General features: G+C 45.9%; 1 protein-coding gene and 1 long non-coding RNA gene across 2 annotated transcripts in view; one reads left to right on the top strand and one right to left on the bottom strand.

Moving 5' to 3' along the window:
* Window positions 1-19,823, bottom strand: part of LOC149328663 (uncharacterized) — a 178,906-nt gene that overhangs the window by 18,585 nt on the left and 140,498 nt on the right. The window lies entirely within an intron of this gene.
* The window catches only part of LOC149328664 (prestin-like), a 198,235-nt gene continuing 193,245 nt past the window's right edge, over window positions 14,834-19,823 (top strand). The window contains exon 1 of the mRNA XM_089559601.1: window positions 14,834-15,267. The gene's annotated coding sequence lies outside the window, so the exon portion shown is untranslated. The remainder of the gene's footprint in view (window positions 15,268-19,823) is intronic.

Here is a 19,823-nt window from a genome sequence, read left to right on the forward strand (position 1 = left end):
GCTGCAATCATGCAAGCGCCGGCTATTGTCGTGATCTGTCCGCTGAAGAAGAGGATAAGTATGATAAGTCAATGGAAGATATATATATATTGCGGCTCCACGTTACGGACAGAGCCCGTTATTTTCAAGACTGAAGTTACACCGCTCTTGCCGCAAGAACCATGTACAGCCTTTGTCAGAAGTTAAGAGCCCAGGGTGTTTGCTTCTGGGCCACACTGCTTTGCTCGTAATGCGCGCTCAGCGTCCCAAATCTCCTGAAGGTAAGAAGATTTTCGGTGCTGCTCCCTCCGATGCGTATGACTTCCATGAGTGCCACAGGAGCGCCACAATAGTGCTTTGAAGCAAACCCCCTGGGCTCTAAACTTTTGACAAAGGCTGCACCTTCAGTCTCGAAAAAGGACAGCCTCTGTCCGAAACGTCGACTAGCAATAAATGTTTGCCTAAAATAAGCGTTGCGCATATATATATATATATATATATATATATATATATATATGCCGCCGCGGTGGCTCAGTGGCTATGGTGCTCGGCTGCTGACCCAAAAGACGCGGGTTCGATCCCGGCCGCGGCGGCTAGAATTTCTTTGGAGGAGAAATTCTAGAAACCCGTGTACTGTGCGTTGTCAGTGCACGTTAAAGAACCCCAGGTGGTCGAAATTTCCGGAGCCCTCCACTACGGCGTCTCTCATAGCCTTAGTCGCTTTGGGACGTTAAACCCCACAAAACCACAAAACCACAAAACCATATATATATATATATATATATATATATATATATATATATATATATATATATATATATATATATATATATATATATATATATATATATATGTATATAGGCTAGCCATACCATCACATCTGCTTCATTGTACAGTCATAAGCAGATCTTGGAACTCCTCCTGTGCGCGCACTCCACAGCTGTAAATGCGCAGCCACCCTCTGCCTGAACCACGCGCCACGCCCAGACATGGCGTAACAAAACACATATCCCGTACAACCAAGGGTCTGAAAGCTTGCACATCTATTTATTTATTTGCGAATACTGAAGGCAGCAGCACGTTTCAAAGAGGAGAAAGTTGCATTTGTTCTAGTAACAAATCGGGAAAGATATTTTCATCGGAATATTCAACAATAAATGGAGGCAAACAGTTCCACTGATTCATGATGAAGTTTAGCGCCAAAAACGAGGACTAAGTAGGAGAGAAGACACAACACGAGCGCTTTTTCGCAACTAAAACTTTAATGGAAGAACACATGACATATATACCCATCTCGTGAAGTAAATCAAAAAAGAAGAAACATGATGTTTTGTGAGGAGAAAGTGTGAAAGCTGATAAAGTTTTGTCCAGGCGAAATATGAGAGTACTACATTGCAGACTGGATCTCTTAGAAGTCAGCTAAAATTGGTATCAAATGACGAACCAGATATGTTGTTATAGGGCATATGAAACAATTGAAGCCCGGAGGCATGACGGCGCAATTTTAGTTCCAAGTTGAGCTGACACAGCATATTGGTGACCGAAGATGTTACTCGGCAATCAGAAGGAATAAACTAGGCAACAAGATGCTGGATGCGCTGTAGTTTAACGATGTCCTTAGTATTATAGTACAGGCCCAAAATTATCGAGGCATACTCGAGAACTGGTCTGACTACAGAGCGGTATTGTTCATGCTTGACACTAGGGGTTGCGCGTTTTAATTTTCCTGCATGCGAAAATGCATGCAAAGTTCGCTCTGTAAGCTCCGGTTTGTGGACCTCAAGTAGATATTACATTGCAAAAAGCGCGAGTAAGGACGAAATAATTGCCCATCATAACAAAGCGCAATAAAAGAACACTACTCCCGCTTGTAGAAAGCGAGCAAAAGAGATCTTTTTAGAGTGTCTAAAATTTAAAATGCGAGCAGTTTTCGTAGCTCTGTGCAAGACGCTGTTTCTAATACTACAGGAGTACCCAACACGAAAAGTAATCCTGGCGTGTCTCGCTCAAATTAATTATGCGCAACATAAATATTATGCTGCCACTGGTGGTGGTGGTGGTGAAAACATTTATTTTGTGAAAAAGAGTTTGGGAGCCACAGAGTGGCCCCGCTACATGGTCGGCGTCCCTAGTCCGGGACACCGCATGACGAGGCCCCGTCTCTCGCCCGTTTCACCAGAGCCCTTTGGGACTCAAGCGAGGAGCAGTTGAGGAGGGCAGTCTCCCATGCCTCTCTGGAAGGGGTAGGGGAAGGGGGAAGGTGGGGATTTTGAGTACATGCCCACACCATGTGGAAGATATCACAGGTCTCCCCACAGTGTGGGCATCGCCCATCCGTGTTAGGATCGTAATGTTTTATTATTGCAGGACAGAGTAGAGTACCTGTCTGCAGGCGCCTTAAAGTTCGCTCCTCCGTCTTACTCAGCCCTTTTGCAGGGGCCGGGAAAAGGCGGTGGTTGTCGCTATAATGTGTTAATATTTCCCTGAATCCTAGCAGCGGCTGGTTAGTCTCCGAGCCAGAAGAGCTGGGATGAGGAACCCGGTGAGTAAGCGCTCGGGCAGCCGCGTCAGCGGCCTCATTACCTCGTAAGCCCTGGTGGCCAGGAGCCCAAATGATTCGTTTGGGTGTTGGATCAGTGGCAGTCCGTCGTAGAATACAAGCAGCTAAGGGCGAGATCTCCCCTGCCAAGTAATGTTCACATGCTTTTCGGGAGTCCGTGATGATTATTCTCGAATTGGCGTGGGCGGCAGCAAGCGCTATCGCTACTTCCTCGGCCCGCATTGAATTCGGGGCTCGAAAGGAGAGTCCATCAACGTGCATTTCCTGGTGAACGACAGCGGCCGAGTAAAATCCCGTGGGCGATGGCCCTGCTACGTCTACATAGTATACACCGGGTCGGGAGCCGTGTTGTCTCTCAAGAGCCCGAGCCCGCGCTTGTCGCCTGTTTTCATGCATGTCGGTGTCCATGTTAAGGCCGATTCACACGACGGACCGTTCGCCCGCGGCCCGCGCACTACGTGTGCATACGTCAGCACTTTGAGAGGCGCGCTGGATGCATGGATGGATGGCGGCCGACAGCGCGCCCCTCAAAGTGCTGACGTATGCACACGTAGTGCGCGGGCCGCGGGCGAACGGTCCGTCGTGTGAATCGGCCTTTACGGGGGAGCGGGGAGACCCAGAGCATATGGCGCCATAGTACTCGGATACGCTCCGCCTCCTCTGGAGTGCAGTCGTGTTGGATGTGTAAGCGGTTTAGCAGGCGGCGCCCAGGAGCCGTCTGCGTGAGCCGCGTGTATTGGTTCACGAGGTGGGCCTCCCGCAGCTCCTGGTAGGAGTTTAGCACCCCCAATGCCTTGAGTTTGGCATTAGAGGTAGCCACCGGGAGATCCAGGGCTTTGCCTTGCGGATGATGGCGTCTATTCGCGCCTCGTCTTGCTTAGTAGTGCGGAGATATGGCACGGCGTAGAGGATCCGGCTAGTCACGAAGGCATAGACGAGCCGAAGCGCTTCCCTGCCCCGCAGACCACCCCGCTTGTTGGAAACGCGGCGGATCAAGCGCCCTACCTGTTCGCCTACTCTCTTGAGTTTCGCAATAGTGGAGTCCGGTCTGAGTCTCTGGTGAATGAAAAGGCCCAGAATACGGAGCTCCTCCACCTCTCTAAAAGGACCTCCTGACAGTGGCGACTCTGTAGCTGCAAGGTAACCGCATCACACTTTCTTCTCACACTAGCGACGCAAGGTTTGTAATTCGCCATTGGTTTTGTGTCCTCACTTGTGAATCGTCGGGCGGCATATAAACCAGTCCTCAAAAGCGCTGCAAGCCTTTGCGTGTGTTCCTGTTAAAACAAATCCAAAAACCAATGGAAAGCAAAAATGTAAGAAAAGAGAAACAAATATGCCGACTCTAGAAGAAGGAAAGCGGAGCAAGGTTTGGAGGAGAAACCGGAGCCGACCGGAGGAGGAATTCGAAGAAGCAGACCTTCGGCAGACGGTCTTCCAAGGCGCCTAAACCTTGGACGGTGGCACGCACCCGCTTACAGTAGCAACTACTCTGCCTTGCCGCGCGGTCGGTGGGAAAAATAATTTTCTTTCCTTTTTTTTTGTTCTCGCTTTCATTGCGACAGCGACGCATCCCTATGTTTCGCCACCGTGTATTATTGCTGAGGAAGACCGCCCGGGGCACGTGCAGCGCATGCGCAATGCTGTCCCAGGTGCGGAGTGCGTCGCGCTCGTCAGTAAATCGGGGGACCGCCTCCTTTCTCCAGCATAGCAGTGGGTCTAAATTCAGTACACGCTTCTTTTCTGTTTTTTTTTTTCACTCCCGGCGGTGAGCGAATAGCGGCGAAGACGACGGGACGCCTTTCGAGACAGTAGATAAACACAGCGCTGACCAACCTGTGAGTTTTTATTGCACATGATCATGTTACTTCAACATCTTCACTTTCACATATATCCTCGCATGTTTCTCTTTTCGTTAGTTCCTCTGTTCGTGAACGAACATCTAACCAAAGGGAGAGAAGGGCAGAGAAAGAGTGAGCGAGAGTGGGTTTTGTAGAAAGAAAGCTAGAGGATCCTGCAGGAGATTTCTATCTTGCCTGGTGCGCTGCATCAAGATAGCAATTATAACCTCAGCGGCATACACAGGAGTGTGCATGGATTTTAGCGTTCACTGTAAACAGTGCCACATGCAGCATGCAAAGCATACCCGGCCTCCTTTGATTTACGGAGGGTGGGTATACAAATATTATCTTTATAAACACCGACTAGGAAGAGTTAGGAATTGACGAACAACAATCCTCATTGAAATATACGCGGGCATGGCGGCTCAGTTGCTACGGTGGTGCCCGGCTAGTGACCCGAAAGCCGTGGGTTCGAAACCGGCCGCGCCTGTCGAATTTCGATGGAGGCGGAACTCCAGAGGCCCGTGTACTGTGCGATGTCAGTGCACGTTAAAGAACCCCAGGTGGTCGAAATTTCCGGAGCCCTTCACTACGGCGTCCCTCATAGCCTGAGTCCCTTTGGGGCGTTAAACCCCCGTAAACCGTGAAACATAAACCTACACCACAGTTAAAATATATATACTTTAGTGGAAGCGCTTCCAAAGGAGTAAGAGTGAAAAGACAGCGGTTGTCAACGTACAACGCCTTGAAATATTAAATATATTTCACTTCAAAATTAGCGCCATCAGCGCTGCCATGGCTGCAAATGTTCCGTCTTCACGAATAACATGCCATTCAAGCCAGTTAACGGCCCAACAAACAAACCTCAGCTTGCTTACGCGTCACTACAGTCTAAGGTTATCTTGTTTCGCCGCGCATAAGTAGATCCAGTAATTAGACACATTAAGTGCCTAACGTGCAGACATACCTAATGTCATAACTAGGAGGAACGGCAACGAGCTTTCCCTGTGTATATCAATGGTTCGGAATATTGGAAACTCGCCCGCTGGGGAGCTTGTTAGGAAAATGTGATATGCGAAAGTTTTCATAAACGCAGGTCAAATGTTTACGCTCATATACAGCAATAATATTTGTGGGGCCTTGTCAAGGGGCAGGTCATCTTCAGTGCCTTCTGCAACACGCGTGTATCAACTTCCCAGGCGCGCAAACCAACTTTTTTTATATGTCCAACATTATCGGACAAAAATTTTGAACTTTGAAAATTGCAAGACATTGTTGGGGAAATGTTGAAGGTAATGGTCCATTCTTCAAATATGTAGCAGAGCTTTCTTTTAAAGTGTTTCCATCGATCGCATCGAACAGCTAAGACTATCCCTAGAAAACCAATGCGGAACGCTTTCGACGATAGGGAAAACCTTAATAGAAACAGAAACTACAGGACCACCGTCGGGTGATCTCCGGATATGTTCACTGTTATAGTCAAATCTTCCATTATATGAAAAAATTGCGTTCATAAACTGATTTTTACTAAAAATGCTTTTGTCCGGAATTGTTGGGTGTGAAAAATATAGAAAAGATAATCTTTATATAATTTCATTTATGCCGTAAACACACATCTATATACTACCTTTCGCGGGATTCTTTGAAAGGAGTATAGAAACCTAAATTTTCGGTGCAAGTTTTCTTCTTTGTAATGAGGCGTAAGGCATTATTATACATGGATTACAACCTGGTATTCTAGGACCAAGAAATAATGCATTAGCCAATTCCTTTGTCTTGCTGTTCCGGTTTCAGTCTCGGCTGCCGAACGATGTCTGTGACGTCAGAGAGATGTTATAGGTCACGTGAGGCATGAAAAACTGCAATATAACCAGTGCTTCTACATACATTGCCATTCGGGCTCCTGGGGAAGGCTGGCTTCAGCACTATAGTGAATTAAAACGATGAAGCAGCGGTTATATCGCAGTTTATCCACGCTTCACGTGGCATAAAACCACTGACGTACCAGCCATCGCTTGGCCGTTGAAACCCAAACCGAGACAACATGACAAAAAAATTCGATTATAAATTATTTAGCGGTCGTAGGTGAATACAACATGGTGATTCATGCATAGCAGTGTCTTTCGCATCAATATAGAGAAGCAAACATGCCACCAAAATTAGGTTCAATACTCCTTTAAGCGTTTCAAGCAGTTCAAGGAAAGCAGTTGAACGGACTTGTAAATGCAATTCTCATATTTTACACGCGTCCACCGCAGGGAAGCGCCGATACAAATGAAAAGGTAATCACTCAAGAGTAAGTAATTTTTAGCCGTTCAAGGGCACACCACTCTTTCTCTGGGCGAGCACAGAGGCTCACAGATAAGTTCACCACAACATCCTCCGACGTCAAATCCGGCTTACTTCGAACGGACATGGCGTATCGTACAGAAAGCATTGCAGCACGTTGCTGCGTCTTCGAGACACTCGGCGCTTAGTGGGCTGCGCTGCGAGGAGGAGAAAAAATAAAGACCGGGACGTGTGAGCAATACAAATGTTTTTAACCCGCTTTTGAATAAGTGCTGAGAAAGTTTGGCCCCCATGACGTGTACAATGAAATCGATTGGCGGCGTGACAACCAACATGGTAAGCACTCATCACCAGCCGGAGACACTCTAATTTCTTTAGAATAAACGTTATGTCTTTATTGTTACTTCAGTATTCTGGCGAAAAGAACTTGTTCCACGTCCGTTTTAAGGTTTCAATGGTTGCGGCTGTATCGAAAATAGCGCTGAAAGCCACTGTGCCATGTGACATGCGCAAGGAAGACTTGGCACGGATCTTGCACCAAAAAGCATTCATTCTTTTGCTTTGCGGGTGATGTGATTAACTGAAGGAAGAGCTCGTCCGCCGACTGATTTGAGCTTCGGGAATGTTTCTTCTCTTTAAATTCGAGCCATGATAAGAAAACGAATGCGCCTGCACATGTTAAACCAAAGGGTGGAAACAGACAGGCAATGAACAGGCTCTCCGAAACGCAACCGGTCGATTGCACTAATGCGTAGGTACTGCTGTCGGAAAATACATCCCATGTTTTTGTAATTAAGTTTTTACTTCAGCTCCTTTCAAGTTTTCTTACCTCGGTTCTCTTCTATTTCACCCTTTCTCCATTCCTTTTTGCTTTTATCTTGACAGAAAAAAAAACATAAATACTCCTAATTCTATTAGGCTGTGATAATGATTCGGAGCTGCTCATGTCATTGCCGGAAGTGACTGGTGGGGATTGTGAGGCCAAGATTGCTCTTGCCGTACGTCACTTCCTGTCTGCCAGGTTTGCAGGTGGACGCTTCACCGAGACGAACGTGGTCTGGTGACGTTACTTTCGTCTTGCCAATGGCAATTCTTCGGTCTGGAGGTGTCACTGCCAGTCTGATGACGTCACATCCCTACAGCCAAATCAGTTTCCCCGCTCTGATGCAGTCACTAATGATTTCATTGCTCCCATCCCCGGTCAAAGGTCGCCGCCGGCTTTTTGCTCAGGTGACGCTCCTCGGTTATCTCATAATAGCAGCCTGTATACGAATGTCACCTTGGACTCTATTTGTCCCTTACCATTTAATGCGCTGTTCAATCTTTGTCGCCGTTGTTCAAGCAAATCTCTCCAGAAACAGCTCGACGATACCCGTAGAAAATAGATAAGCGCTACACATCAACTTGATCAACGTGACCCACCGGTATTTTCAATGACCTATGGCGGGTCATAGAAATGACTCCCATAAGTCTCATGACTTTCATGTGTGAAGTATCATTTCATACGCTCGGCGAATAAAGGAACTCGAGGAGGCATGAGAGAGTTTATGGCTATAAAGGCGATGCTGTAATATGTCTTCATTTCTTGGAAGTTCCAAAAGCTACTAGCCTAACTGCATGCGCTATCTGCTCTAGACGCCGCGTGGCCACATGCAAAACACCTCGAACACAGCTGGTTTGCAAGTGGCGGGAGCAGTGCTACTATCAGGAACACTATAGGAGTTGCTCCCGGCGCGAAACCGTATCTGAGCCAGCGAAAATAATCAGAAAATTAAGCAGGAATCCCAACTAAAACTTTCTAGGCGGACTTCGTTACTGGAACTTTTGTTCAACCTTTCTGTGAGATGCAAGCCAGCTGAACACTGCACTTCACTACAACTGAAGCTGGAAGCTCAGGATGCGCTTTCGTCACAGCGTTTCGTCACTACGGCCTCCGTATGCTGCCAACTCAAAGTCGTAAATTTAGTCTCAGCCGTTTTATTGCTCTCTCGGAATGGTTTAGACATGCAGCGATGCATCCGCCTACTTTTTTCTTTCGCTGTGCCGCAATGCGTTCCTGGAAAAGGGATTTAGTTTCCATGCGGGCTACCACCAGCTCTGGACTTGAGTTCAAAGCGAATCGGCGCAGCGCGAAGCGCGATTATTTGCAGATGTGGAGATGAGGTGTGTACTAATGCGCTCTAACTGGTCCGCTCTTGTGTTCGAAAAAAAGCAATAGGTTAAGAGGGGATGATGGGCTGTAGCCGGGGTGTCCTTGAGCGTAATGAATGCGTGCGGCGTAGGGAGCCTGTTGCTTGCGGTGCAGTGCAGTTTGACGCGCGTATTTAAGAAAAGTAAGGCGCGAATTTGAAATATCTTCCCTCATTTTATTCGCCGTTATCCTCGAATGCGATTTGTCGAGGCATGAGGGAGAGATCTAAATCCACCTGATAAATGATTACTACTTTCGTACTTTCAAGAATGACAGATTAAAGGATGCGGACTCACGGAACAAGGAGTTATTTCTTAACTTGCATTATTTATTTTTATTATATTGGAGGGGGGGGGGGCGATTAGCCGGAAACTGGGTAGCACAAACACTGAACGCAAACAGGGTTGACTGAAGAAGTACCGGTAGCCTTGTTTGAGTATGAGCCTCGCATGCAGGAGGTACGGGGTTCAATCCCCAGTGCCGCTTGAACAAATGATACAAGCTTGCATCTGGCCGTTTGCTCATCTTATCTTGGGAGAAATGCTTTAGAAATGAGTCCGTCACCTCATCTTGTGGAAAGCAATAACACCTTGTTCCATGGTGATCCTTAGCCTTGGGTGCCCTTGCGCCAGGGCTAGGAAATTACGGCTTGTTTCGGTTTCAACTCCTGCAGCACACGTCGAGACTGGAGGTTAACTGAGAGTTAAAAATAAATTACTCCTGGCCACCGCATGTTGCCTAAGCGACCGGGACACGGAGCTGCCTTTTTATGACGGCGATGATTCGAATCCCTCTCAGAGATAGAGTTTTTTCTTCTGGATATCGCTGTCATAACGACGATACGACGCTCTAGTTTTTTTTATTATTAATTCTGTATACTTTCAACCCCAACCGGGGTTTTTACAGGGGTGCGCGCAGTTGGAAAAATAAACAACTTCCCGATAAAACAATTATAGAACAGTAATACAGTGGAAAGGATGGGTCTAGTTAAAGCAAAGACAAGAACAAACAAATTCGAGGGCACCAGTTATACAATGCAAAGCATATATCACCAACATATTAACAAACTTTAGTCAGTTTTCTGGCAATAAACACAGCTCGGCAAGCTCCAAAAATTTCAGGACTGTCGGCTGCAATACAACTCAAGTGTCAAGTGCATTCGATTCGCGCCCTGCTCGCGGAAAAAAGGAAAAATAAAAAGTGTTATTGCAACAAAAAAATTCCTCAAGTGTGAGAGGGTGTTTGTGATGGGTGATTCTGGAGTGGCTTATATTTGCTTTCCTCCGACCGCTATGAGAGCAATTTGCGTTGTTTTCGCTGGACAGTGGTGTATATGGAAGTTTCTTACCCCTGCTTGCGCCAAAAAAAAAAATCATCATGATCCTTTACTGGAGCACGGAAGTAGAGCTGGGAATGCCCATGGCCATAACTTTTTCTCTTTCGCAAGTAGCGGTAAGCCGTCGCTTAAGAACGATTCCATTATCGCCTTCTTTGTTATTTTCTCCTACACTGATATCGGAGCCTGGGCGAACTCGGGAAAGTCGCGACGACGACAGTGCGCTTCAAAACCGCTCAGCGCTGGTAGCAACGCTGCGGGGAAAGGGGTTGACCGTGAAAAAGAAGTCGAGCAGCAGACGGGAGAAAAGAGAAACAGAAAATAAAAAAGCACAGAAGAGAGAACAAAAACCAGGTAGAACCGGGAACACTGCCTCCACTACTACTCTGCGGAGGAGGACGGAGGAATGCACGACGTCTGGTGGGACGAGGACGTTACGCCACGTCGAAGGAGGGAGAAAATGAGAGAGGAGGTAAGGAAAAGGAGAAAGCGGTAAAAAGTGAGTAAAGTACAAAGAGGAAGCAAGAAAATGGCGTTATCGAAACCCGACCGGAACACGCACGAGAGGAGGAGCTTAACGCCCTCTTCTGTCGGCCGAGGAAGCCCGAGGCAGTGCGCGTGGCTGGGTCGGTGGGCGTCGGGTAAAAGCAACCGACAGAGATGGGATGTCCTCTACGTGTTGCCAGGATATCGTTAATGAACAGAAAATGAAAGCGCCCCTGGAAAACCATTTTCAGTATATACACGTTAAGCACTGGTATGAGGGCGAGAAGTTTTAGAAGAGTTGCACAACATGTTGTACAATGCGGCGAATAAGATGAGAGTGCTAAAAGATGATTCATGAAAAGGAGCTTGTGGACTTAAATCAAACGCCAGTACGACTGCTGATTAGCTGCTAATGAAATGAGGTTGCTGGTTGTCGTTTGTTTTGTAACTCGATCTCTAGGACAATCAATAGTGCAAGTGAGAGCGGCAATTACACTTTCGAATTGTATGAATTCGTATTACTTGTACAGACATGTTTTAAAGGAAATTAGGCTGATTGTACCAAAGGAACCTCATTAGTGAATTAGCATGTCGCTCACTAGGGCAATCGTAAGCTGTTTTTAAAATTCCTTCAATGAATTATTGGGCCGCGAAGAAGCAGTTTTTTAAAGCGGCATGATTACTGAGAACAGAAGCTGACAGTTTCAGTTTCTGTCGAATAGCAGCTTCCAACTACGCTGCCGAGACAGCATGGGACAAACGCTACAGCACGCACGTATCCTCACATACTAAAGAATAATTAGTGCAGCTGAAGTTGGGTGATGAGTGCTCAACGCCTCTGGTTACCAATGCTATGCCTTTAACACAGTGCAAGGGTGGCCTTCCGTGCTAGAACTTCCAGGGGAAACTGGTCGTGTTTTAAACGAAGCTATCTTTCAATTTGAGCGTCTGTGTAAACGTTAGCGAGGGACCTACTCCAGTAGTCAGGTACTATCCAGTGACGGCGTTTTCACAACTTGAGATAGGTTATTAAGAGAGTACGAATGAATCTGAGTGCGTTCGACATGCGATTCTACGTTATGAATAGACGCCCACAGCTATTTCTGAAAAGCAAAGCTCAAAAAGATAGCCGTGATTGTTACTCATATGACTGGCCCAAACGTACGGCATAACTTGAAGTCTTAAAATTAAAGTTAAGACATCGCAAAGTGCTCTCAAAAGCAAAATGATACGTACATGGCTAAGGGAAAGGAAAGGAGCTAGTGCATTCGAGAAGCAAAAATGAGTTAATCATATCCTACTTGGAATCAGGAACAAAGTGTAAACGGTGCACAACCTGCAACGATTGACTGAGCCACGTCCTTTATTAAATGTCATCGATATGCAATACAATCCGCAGGTCTCTGAGATCTGACTGCACACGACAAGATTAGCGAACTCGATGATTGCAAGGGCTTAGGCTGAGTGACGAACGGAGAACATCTGGCATGATGTGGTGACAACGGCTGGACATTTCACTAAACGAAGGCTTTGTCTGGCAGTGGACTAACTCGACCGGTTTATGATAGTGAATTATAAATGTCATGAGAAATGTGGGGTTGTTTTAACCACGTTACCGCTAATGCCGTACTTCGATCCTTCGTAAGTAATGCGGAATTCAGCTTGCCGTCGATGACATCGCCTTCTGAAGCATTGCCAGCGTTCCGTGTAGCATTCAAATAAGGATACATTTACGTAATATAAGATCTTAATTGTACCGTATTTAAGTCTTCATAAGCGAATAGAAGCTCATATCTACGCTTGCAGCGGAGTGAGTTAGCAGCTCATTAGGTTTGAAACACTTATTGAGAAGCAGCCACAGGAAGCCGTTAGATACAAGATAATCTTTGCCTCCACTATTTCTATAGTGTTCTCCAAGGTACGGTTGCCTTGAGCTATTGCTATCCACGAGCAACACACAACGGCTTTGGAATGAAAAAAAAAAACATTGTAATTGATAACCTCCGCTGCTTTAGAAATAAGTGTAATGTCACAGACCTAAGTACAAGCTGGGCTCTTGGACTAGTCTCAAACAGAAGGGAGAACAGCCAAGAACGTAGAATCGTACAAATTTTTTACCCTTGTCCTTTCTTTCAGGCTCCATATTTGGCCGCTTTAAAGGTGTTACTCTCGTCGCTTAGTGAAAACGCATCACATCCGCTGCCAATTTAACTCTACCGTATTTGGCTTCAAAATAGTTTTTAGGACAGAATCCGGTGCCTAAAATATATGTGTAGAAATTCACGCTCGTAGAGATCGCAATCATTATTCAGTCGTTGATCCCTTGAATGGGCATGTTTTCCCGTGCTAAAAGCGCGCTTTGAACTCGCTGGCTCTTTGACTTCCTCCAGAAAATGCTGTCGTTCTCGCAGACTAAACCGAGGTCACGTGGTTCAAGGTGAAAGGTTCAGTGAGGGGCTAGGAATTGTGGTTAGAAACTACAAAGGCAATTCGGTGTGGCCAAAGCAAATGTTTAGCACCAATAAATATCAGGATTTTAAAATTGAATGAACCGTTAAATTTTCCCGTGCACGATGAAAATGCAATACTGATCGGGTAGCTGAGGACGCATGAGAGTTGTCGGAGAGCGAGAAATTTCAGCGGAGAAACTACGCGTACTTTCGCCCTGTGAGAAACCTAGGCATTGAATGGCAAGAGACGTGCTCACTTGCACAACAGTGAAGAAGTGGGGTCGTTCATACGTGTTCAGCCACATTCCTTGCTGTCTCATATACATCGTCATCTTACTGTGGTTACACCTACGTCTTCTCTCAACCTACGTCTCTTCAACAACGTTTCCTCAACCTACGTCTCCTCAATCTGCGTGTGCACCGTTTACTGTCCAGACGGTGTCCGTAGTGCCTCAGTGCACAAAAAAAAATGTATTCCGAACCAAAGCGCTGCATATGCAGGCAGTCCCGGCTCGCTTGTCTCAAGAGGGAAGAGGGAAAGAGAGAAAGACTTTATTGAGAATGAAATGAGCGTCTAGCATGTAATCACTCTGTCATACCTGGGCTAGTTGGTCGGCTAGTTGTGCCGAGAGATGTGATACACGGTTCTACGCCCTAAATATGGCGTTCTCGCTGCAGGTGATCAGGGCAGTCCGAAGGAGGGCTTCCGGTAGTTCATAAAATTTCTCCTTGAAACTGATCTAGACTGCGAAAGAGGAAAGGTGCCAGCTAAACATTTCCTGAGCGCTAACGCCAGTGATGAAAGAAGACATCCAGGTCATTGAACTGTGGCCCAAATATGCAATCTTATTCCATTATCTGTGTCTCGCTATGGTTCTGCAATTCACAACAATACTGCGCAAGGTTAGTTCCGGCTGTAGCTAGCACCTACCTCAACTCGATTCAAATTCTCTCCAAGATCATTTTTTTTTTCATAAATCTCGGCAGTAACTTATACGCCAGCAGCGAAGTCTTGCAGCCGCCTCTGTTGAGTCATAAGACGTCTTCACTGAGCGCACCATGCAACGAGCTGTAGACAACAGCGGCCAAGCTCGCTAGAAGACAACGCGGAGGCCGACCGACAAAACCGTACGGTGCATGTAGGCGCGTAAAAGCGCTGCATAGATGGAAAGGGGAAGCGCTGAGATCACGAAGCCCAAGGCAAGGGCAAAACGAGAAGAGGAGTGACGAAGGCCTCCCCCAGCCAGGAAGGCGTAAAGAAAAGCACCACAGCTGACGCTGTATACGTACGTTTACCTACTACACCGGGTTGAAAGCGAGAACGGGACATTTCTTACCCTCGCAACAAGCTCCTCGCCCCTTCCTCTCGCATCGCAGGATTCGGTCAAGAAGAACAAGACAGCGGGGGATGGAACGGCGTGCTTCTCTCCTCCTCCATCACGTACCCTTCTCCGTTGCCGGAGGCTGGAAAGAAGGAGAGGGCGCGCCGATTTTTTGCCGCTCGTCCGTCTGCATCGTCTGACTTGCAGACGTCGCTGCCACCGAACGCGCTGCGGCGAAGGCGCTTCTCGTTCAGTTTCAGTTTCGTTCGCGCGCCAATCGGTTCGTCAGCGCCCCCGTGGCTTTTATTTTTTTTTTATCGCATCCTTCGAGAGCGTACAGCCCGCCCCCTTCGTTGCAGGGGGAAGTTATAAACCCTTGCGCGACCGATCGCGCTAATATACCTGCTCTCGCTTGGCTCGGGACATTAAGAGGGGCTTCAGTCGCACGACTGCGGGGCGTATATATAGTAGGTTCGGCTTCTCCGACTCACTCGTTTCTTCGGCGGTTTTTTGGGATCCGGTGTTTGCGGACGGGACTGCGGTTGTGGTTCGGGACCAGTTCGCCCGAATTGATCTGGTATTCGTCTTGTTCAGTGTGTTCGCGGTCTTTGTGGTTTGTGTGCTTTTGACAAACACTTTACTCTACCGGACCTTCTCCTCTTGGCTGGACGAAAGAGACTTCTGTATCCAGTGCAGCATCCGTGATTTTGAGCAATTTTTTTTTATTCCCGTTTCATCTACAAGTACTTCGCCTTATATTCCTTCCCGTGGGACTTCTGTTCTTCAAGCTTGACTGCTTCTCTTCAACTTCAGGTAATTGATCCTTTTATTATCCATACATTTAACAATCCAAAAATTAGGCATTCGTCGCGAAGAGTGACAATTTTTGCGTCGCATCGAGGTAGTGAAACACTAGCTGATTTCAGGAGGCCACTTTCCAAAGATAGTGTTTTAACCCTCAGTGACAAATAGGTAAATTTGGTTTTGTCATATGCGAAGCTGTAAATCTTGACAGCTGATGATACATTGCGCTGTGTTGCTAGATTGATGATGAGGTGCTTGTTTGCGCACAATTAAATTCGCGAGCGATGAACGATGACCCCCACGGTGGTCTTTTCACCACAGTGTCACATCAGGTTGTGTGATGCTATTTTAATTAAAAAGTTTTGGTATAAAACAATATTGCTGTTTTTTCGTCGTAAAAGACGACTGCGTGCATCTACGCATCTGGACCATATTAATCAACTGATTTCGCATTTCTCTTATCAGTGCATGAAGGTCTCACTCGACTTAAATACGTCCGTTTCTGTCACCACTGCATTAATGCCGGCTTTAGATGCTTTGTTAATGAATACTGATAGGAATTTAACCTTTTATTGCAGTCTGCGTGAATATCAGTGCCACACTGAAGGGAGTGCGTAACAGTCTCTTTTGATTAACTCGGGTTCCGTGTCAGACCCTAACGGGCTGTTCTGCAGCTCAGAACCATATTTCTATGAATTAATTTATTTCATTTTTTAATTGGCCCTTCAACAATTCCTAGATGCGGTTTGTGATGTTAAGGGTGACGGCTGTACGAGCTACGTTCTTCATTTCGGCACCTGCGTAAACGAACATGACTAAAAGCGCCGGAAGGACAGGACAACAACGTAGTGACACAGGACGAGCTAGGGCCCAGGACACCGTGGTTTTTCGTCGCTACATCTTGTCCCATGCGTAATTATTTAACCACATAAGTTCCCAATCTTTAATCTGGCATTTAACTTATCTATGACCGCTATGAAGTAGGCACAATGAATGCTTGTCCAATATTCTTGGAGAAAAATTTTGAATATTCTAAGGTATTGTTATGGGAATATCGAAGGTAATGTTCCATTCTTCTGATAGGTAACGAAATCTTTTTTTATAGTGTTTCCATCGCTCACATCGAGCAGTTAAGGCTTCCATAAAAAACCAAAGGCGAGCGCTTTTGACGACAGCAAAAATGTTGATAGCAAAAGATTCAAGCCTGTCGACGGTTTATCTGCTGATATATTGCATGTTATACTGAAATCTTACAATATATAAAAAAATTGCGTTCATAAACTGGTTCCGTACAAAAATGCTTATGTCTAGATTTGTTGGGTATGCATATAAAATAGCCTCCCCAAAATACGCCTTATTTGCTTCTCCATTCGCCGATAACTCTCGAAGTGTACATCTGGGTGCTTTCTTTTTTGACCCACATGTCTTCGGAGCATGACAATTGCAAAAAGATACGAAGTCAAAAAAAATTCACATGCAAGGAGAGACAAAAGCAACAAACTAAAATCAAGAAACAAACCTGTTCGCGATATGTTACAGCACACGTTCTTGAAGCTGTTGAATAATGAATGCCTTACGCGTGCTCTACGCGCTCAGAGAAATGCGGGCAAGGTGCTTCGAACAAACGAAGCACTGAGGTTTACACCTACCCCCGCCTCCACAGGTACAGTGTTAACACTTGGAGCGTAGGAAAGGGCGCACCCAGCTGTTCCGTTACGCAAAGAAAAAACTAAACCCTTGTAAATATGTTGCCGAGAACGCATCTAACACATGCGTCGTTTCTTCAGCAGCACCTTCTCGTACGTACGTAGTGAGAGAATACCATATGAGAGCAATTATACAACAGCATTACGCTACGGATGCAGCATACTTCAGCGCAGGCCGCCGCGGTGGCTCAGTGGCTATGGTGCTTGGCTACTGACCCGAAAGACGTGGGTTCGATCCCAGCCGCGGCGGCTGGAATTTCTTTGGAGGAGAAATTCTAGAGGCCCGTGTACTGTGCGATGTCAGTGCACGTTAAAGAACCCCAGGTGGTCGAAATTTCCGGAGCCCTCCACTACGGCGTCTCTCATAGCCTTAGTCGCTTTGGGACGTTAAACCCCATAAACCAAACCATAAACCAAACCATACTTCAGCGCAGAGTGAGTCACCGAGGTCGATTTCGTGGTTTGCGGTGACTCTAAACGAGGTGCTTTAATCCGGGAGCTTCTCATTTTTATGTTTGATTGCGCTTGTTTTGCAAGGAGCAGCATCACCCTGGTGCTACAGAAAGTAAACGATTTCATACTGTAAGACCGCTGAGACAAGAAGGCAGACTTTTTGGTGCGTAAAAATCAGGCGAAATTGGTAGCTCTTAAACGAGCACTCAAAAGACATGGCGCATTCTGCAAAAAGAGATTTTTCGCTAACTATTCCGGTGTGAAATACTGCTGTCACGGTAGTTTATACGTCAGCGCGCAGTTAGCGACCCTTGCCCTAATACTGGCAGCCAAGTAATCAGCAGAAATGATCATTTCGGCATTTGTCCGTGCGGCCATACAGGACCTAGCAAACAGATTGCTGATTAAAACCTTAAAAATATCATCAAATTGGTGCGCACATATATAATTCCTTGCTAGAATGAAAAAGATTATATTTAGAAGAGAAATATAGTTGTGAGCCAAGCAATCAACTGTTTTAAAGCTGCATGCCCTTGTAGCTATGGATGCCGCAAACTGAAATGTTATCCGAGACAAAAACAGACGAAGTTCTCTACAAGCCTACCACAGTTTTAGCGCCATTAACTTAAATATCTCTTCAGGTTGAGCAGCGAACCTGGCTTATCACGATTTATCGCAGTCTGTTTTCGTCTCTTTTTGCGAGATTAAACGAATATTTCTCTCCAAGTGTTTGTTTTTATCGGGATCAAGAAATCAAGTTGAATCCAACAAGCCTCCATATCAGTAGCAACCATGAACTCATCGTGAAGTTAAGAGCGTGAAGGAATCCCGTCTGGCCCGGGAGCGTACATTCGAAAACAAGACGCCGATAAGTAAACAAGATCATTGTTGTCGTTTCGGTTTCCAGCACGGGAACCTTGTTCATAATAGATATATCTCCAAAAGTCATTCGTTTAAATAAGCCTTTATAACCGACGCAAGGAGAGTGCGTAGATCTGGTTTAGATCGAGTTTTTTTTTTTTTTCATAAACTCATAGTATACCAACCGTACACGTGGAGAACCTTCGGCAAGAGGCACCGCGCTGCGATCAAGTATTTCCCTGGAGGAAATCAATGTGTTACTTCGTGAACTGAAAACGAACCCACTCGAAATTTTTTTTCGTTCGACTGTGTTTTTCCAACTGACGTGGTGAGATGGAAAAAATTCCGAGCTAGAAAGGGCGGATGGTAGCTGGCAGGTGCGAAGCCGGGTGATAACATAGCAGATTGTACTGTATTCGATCCTGAACATTGGCTATAGACGATCGATAGTTCGATCGTGACAGTGATCAAGACACAAAGACATAAACGATTTTCCAAGTTGACCAGCGAATAGTGCCGCGGCCGTTTAGAGGGATAGATGGCAATATGATGGTGTACATTCCATTGCAGGTATAAAGTTTACTGCGCGTTTTGAATTCATAATTTATTGATTGACACGAAAATTGTAATCAAACAGCCAGCGCGAAAACGAAAGGTGAAGTTTTGAGAAAACGTACTCTTTCTCACCCATCGGTTGTAAGTACAAAAATAGGTGTTAAAATATGCTCTGCCAGGCTCTGAAAAATTTATGCTCCCAATTACCTCACGTTTGCCCTGTTAAAGACGAAGTAGCGCTCTGTCGACCTCGTGCATGTTCCAGCTCCACGGCCGACCGGGGCCAACCAGACAGACCTCTGTCGATTTTTTTTTACCTCTTTGTGGAGGTGGACTATAGAAAACGGGGAGAAAGGTTGTCAGGGATGTAAAAGTGTTTGCTACAAAGTTACCGGAAAACGTCTAGTGCAGTAGCTTTTTATAGAAAGTACATTACAGGCATGGAGTACGTCAGAACAAAGCATTGCTTATGAACTTACGTTCCGTAAAAACCTTTCTGGGTCGTCCAACAAGTGTACTTACGGCTTATAAGCGCGGATAAACCTAACGCACTTTGCGCAGGAAGAGATTGAAGAAATCAAAATCGACTGTATGAGTTTCTGTGTCTGAAGACATGGGCTGAATTAAAAAGAATGAAAATTGAAAACGAAATTCAAACTTCTTAATTCAATACAGCCCAGGAACTTACTAAAAGAAGTTTAATATGAGGCTTGCTCTCAATCTTCAGCATGGTTCTCAGCGATGAATCGCGTGTCATCACCAGTGTGAGCTTTGTTTGCTTTCCTTGAAAAACAATGAAAGCATGAGCAAGTGTCATCCATATTGTGCAAACAATGTGTAAATCAAATTTTGGTAATGATTCCAACATGGCGCTGGAAGCTGAAAGTACCATTCGGTCAGCTGTTGTTGTCATATCGGTCAGCGCTTACAATAACGCATCAGATTTTGCATAACTCCATCAATCAAGGCAGGCGGAAAAGGCTTCAAATA

Source organism: Amblyomma mixtum, chromosome 9, assembly GCF_055824585.1.
Source record: "Amblyomma mixtum isolate Tamu chromosome 9, ASM5582458v1, whole genome shotgun sequence".
NCBI lineage: Eukaryota > Metazoa > Arthropoda > Arachnida > Ixodida > Ixodidae > Amblyomma > Amblyomma mixtum.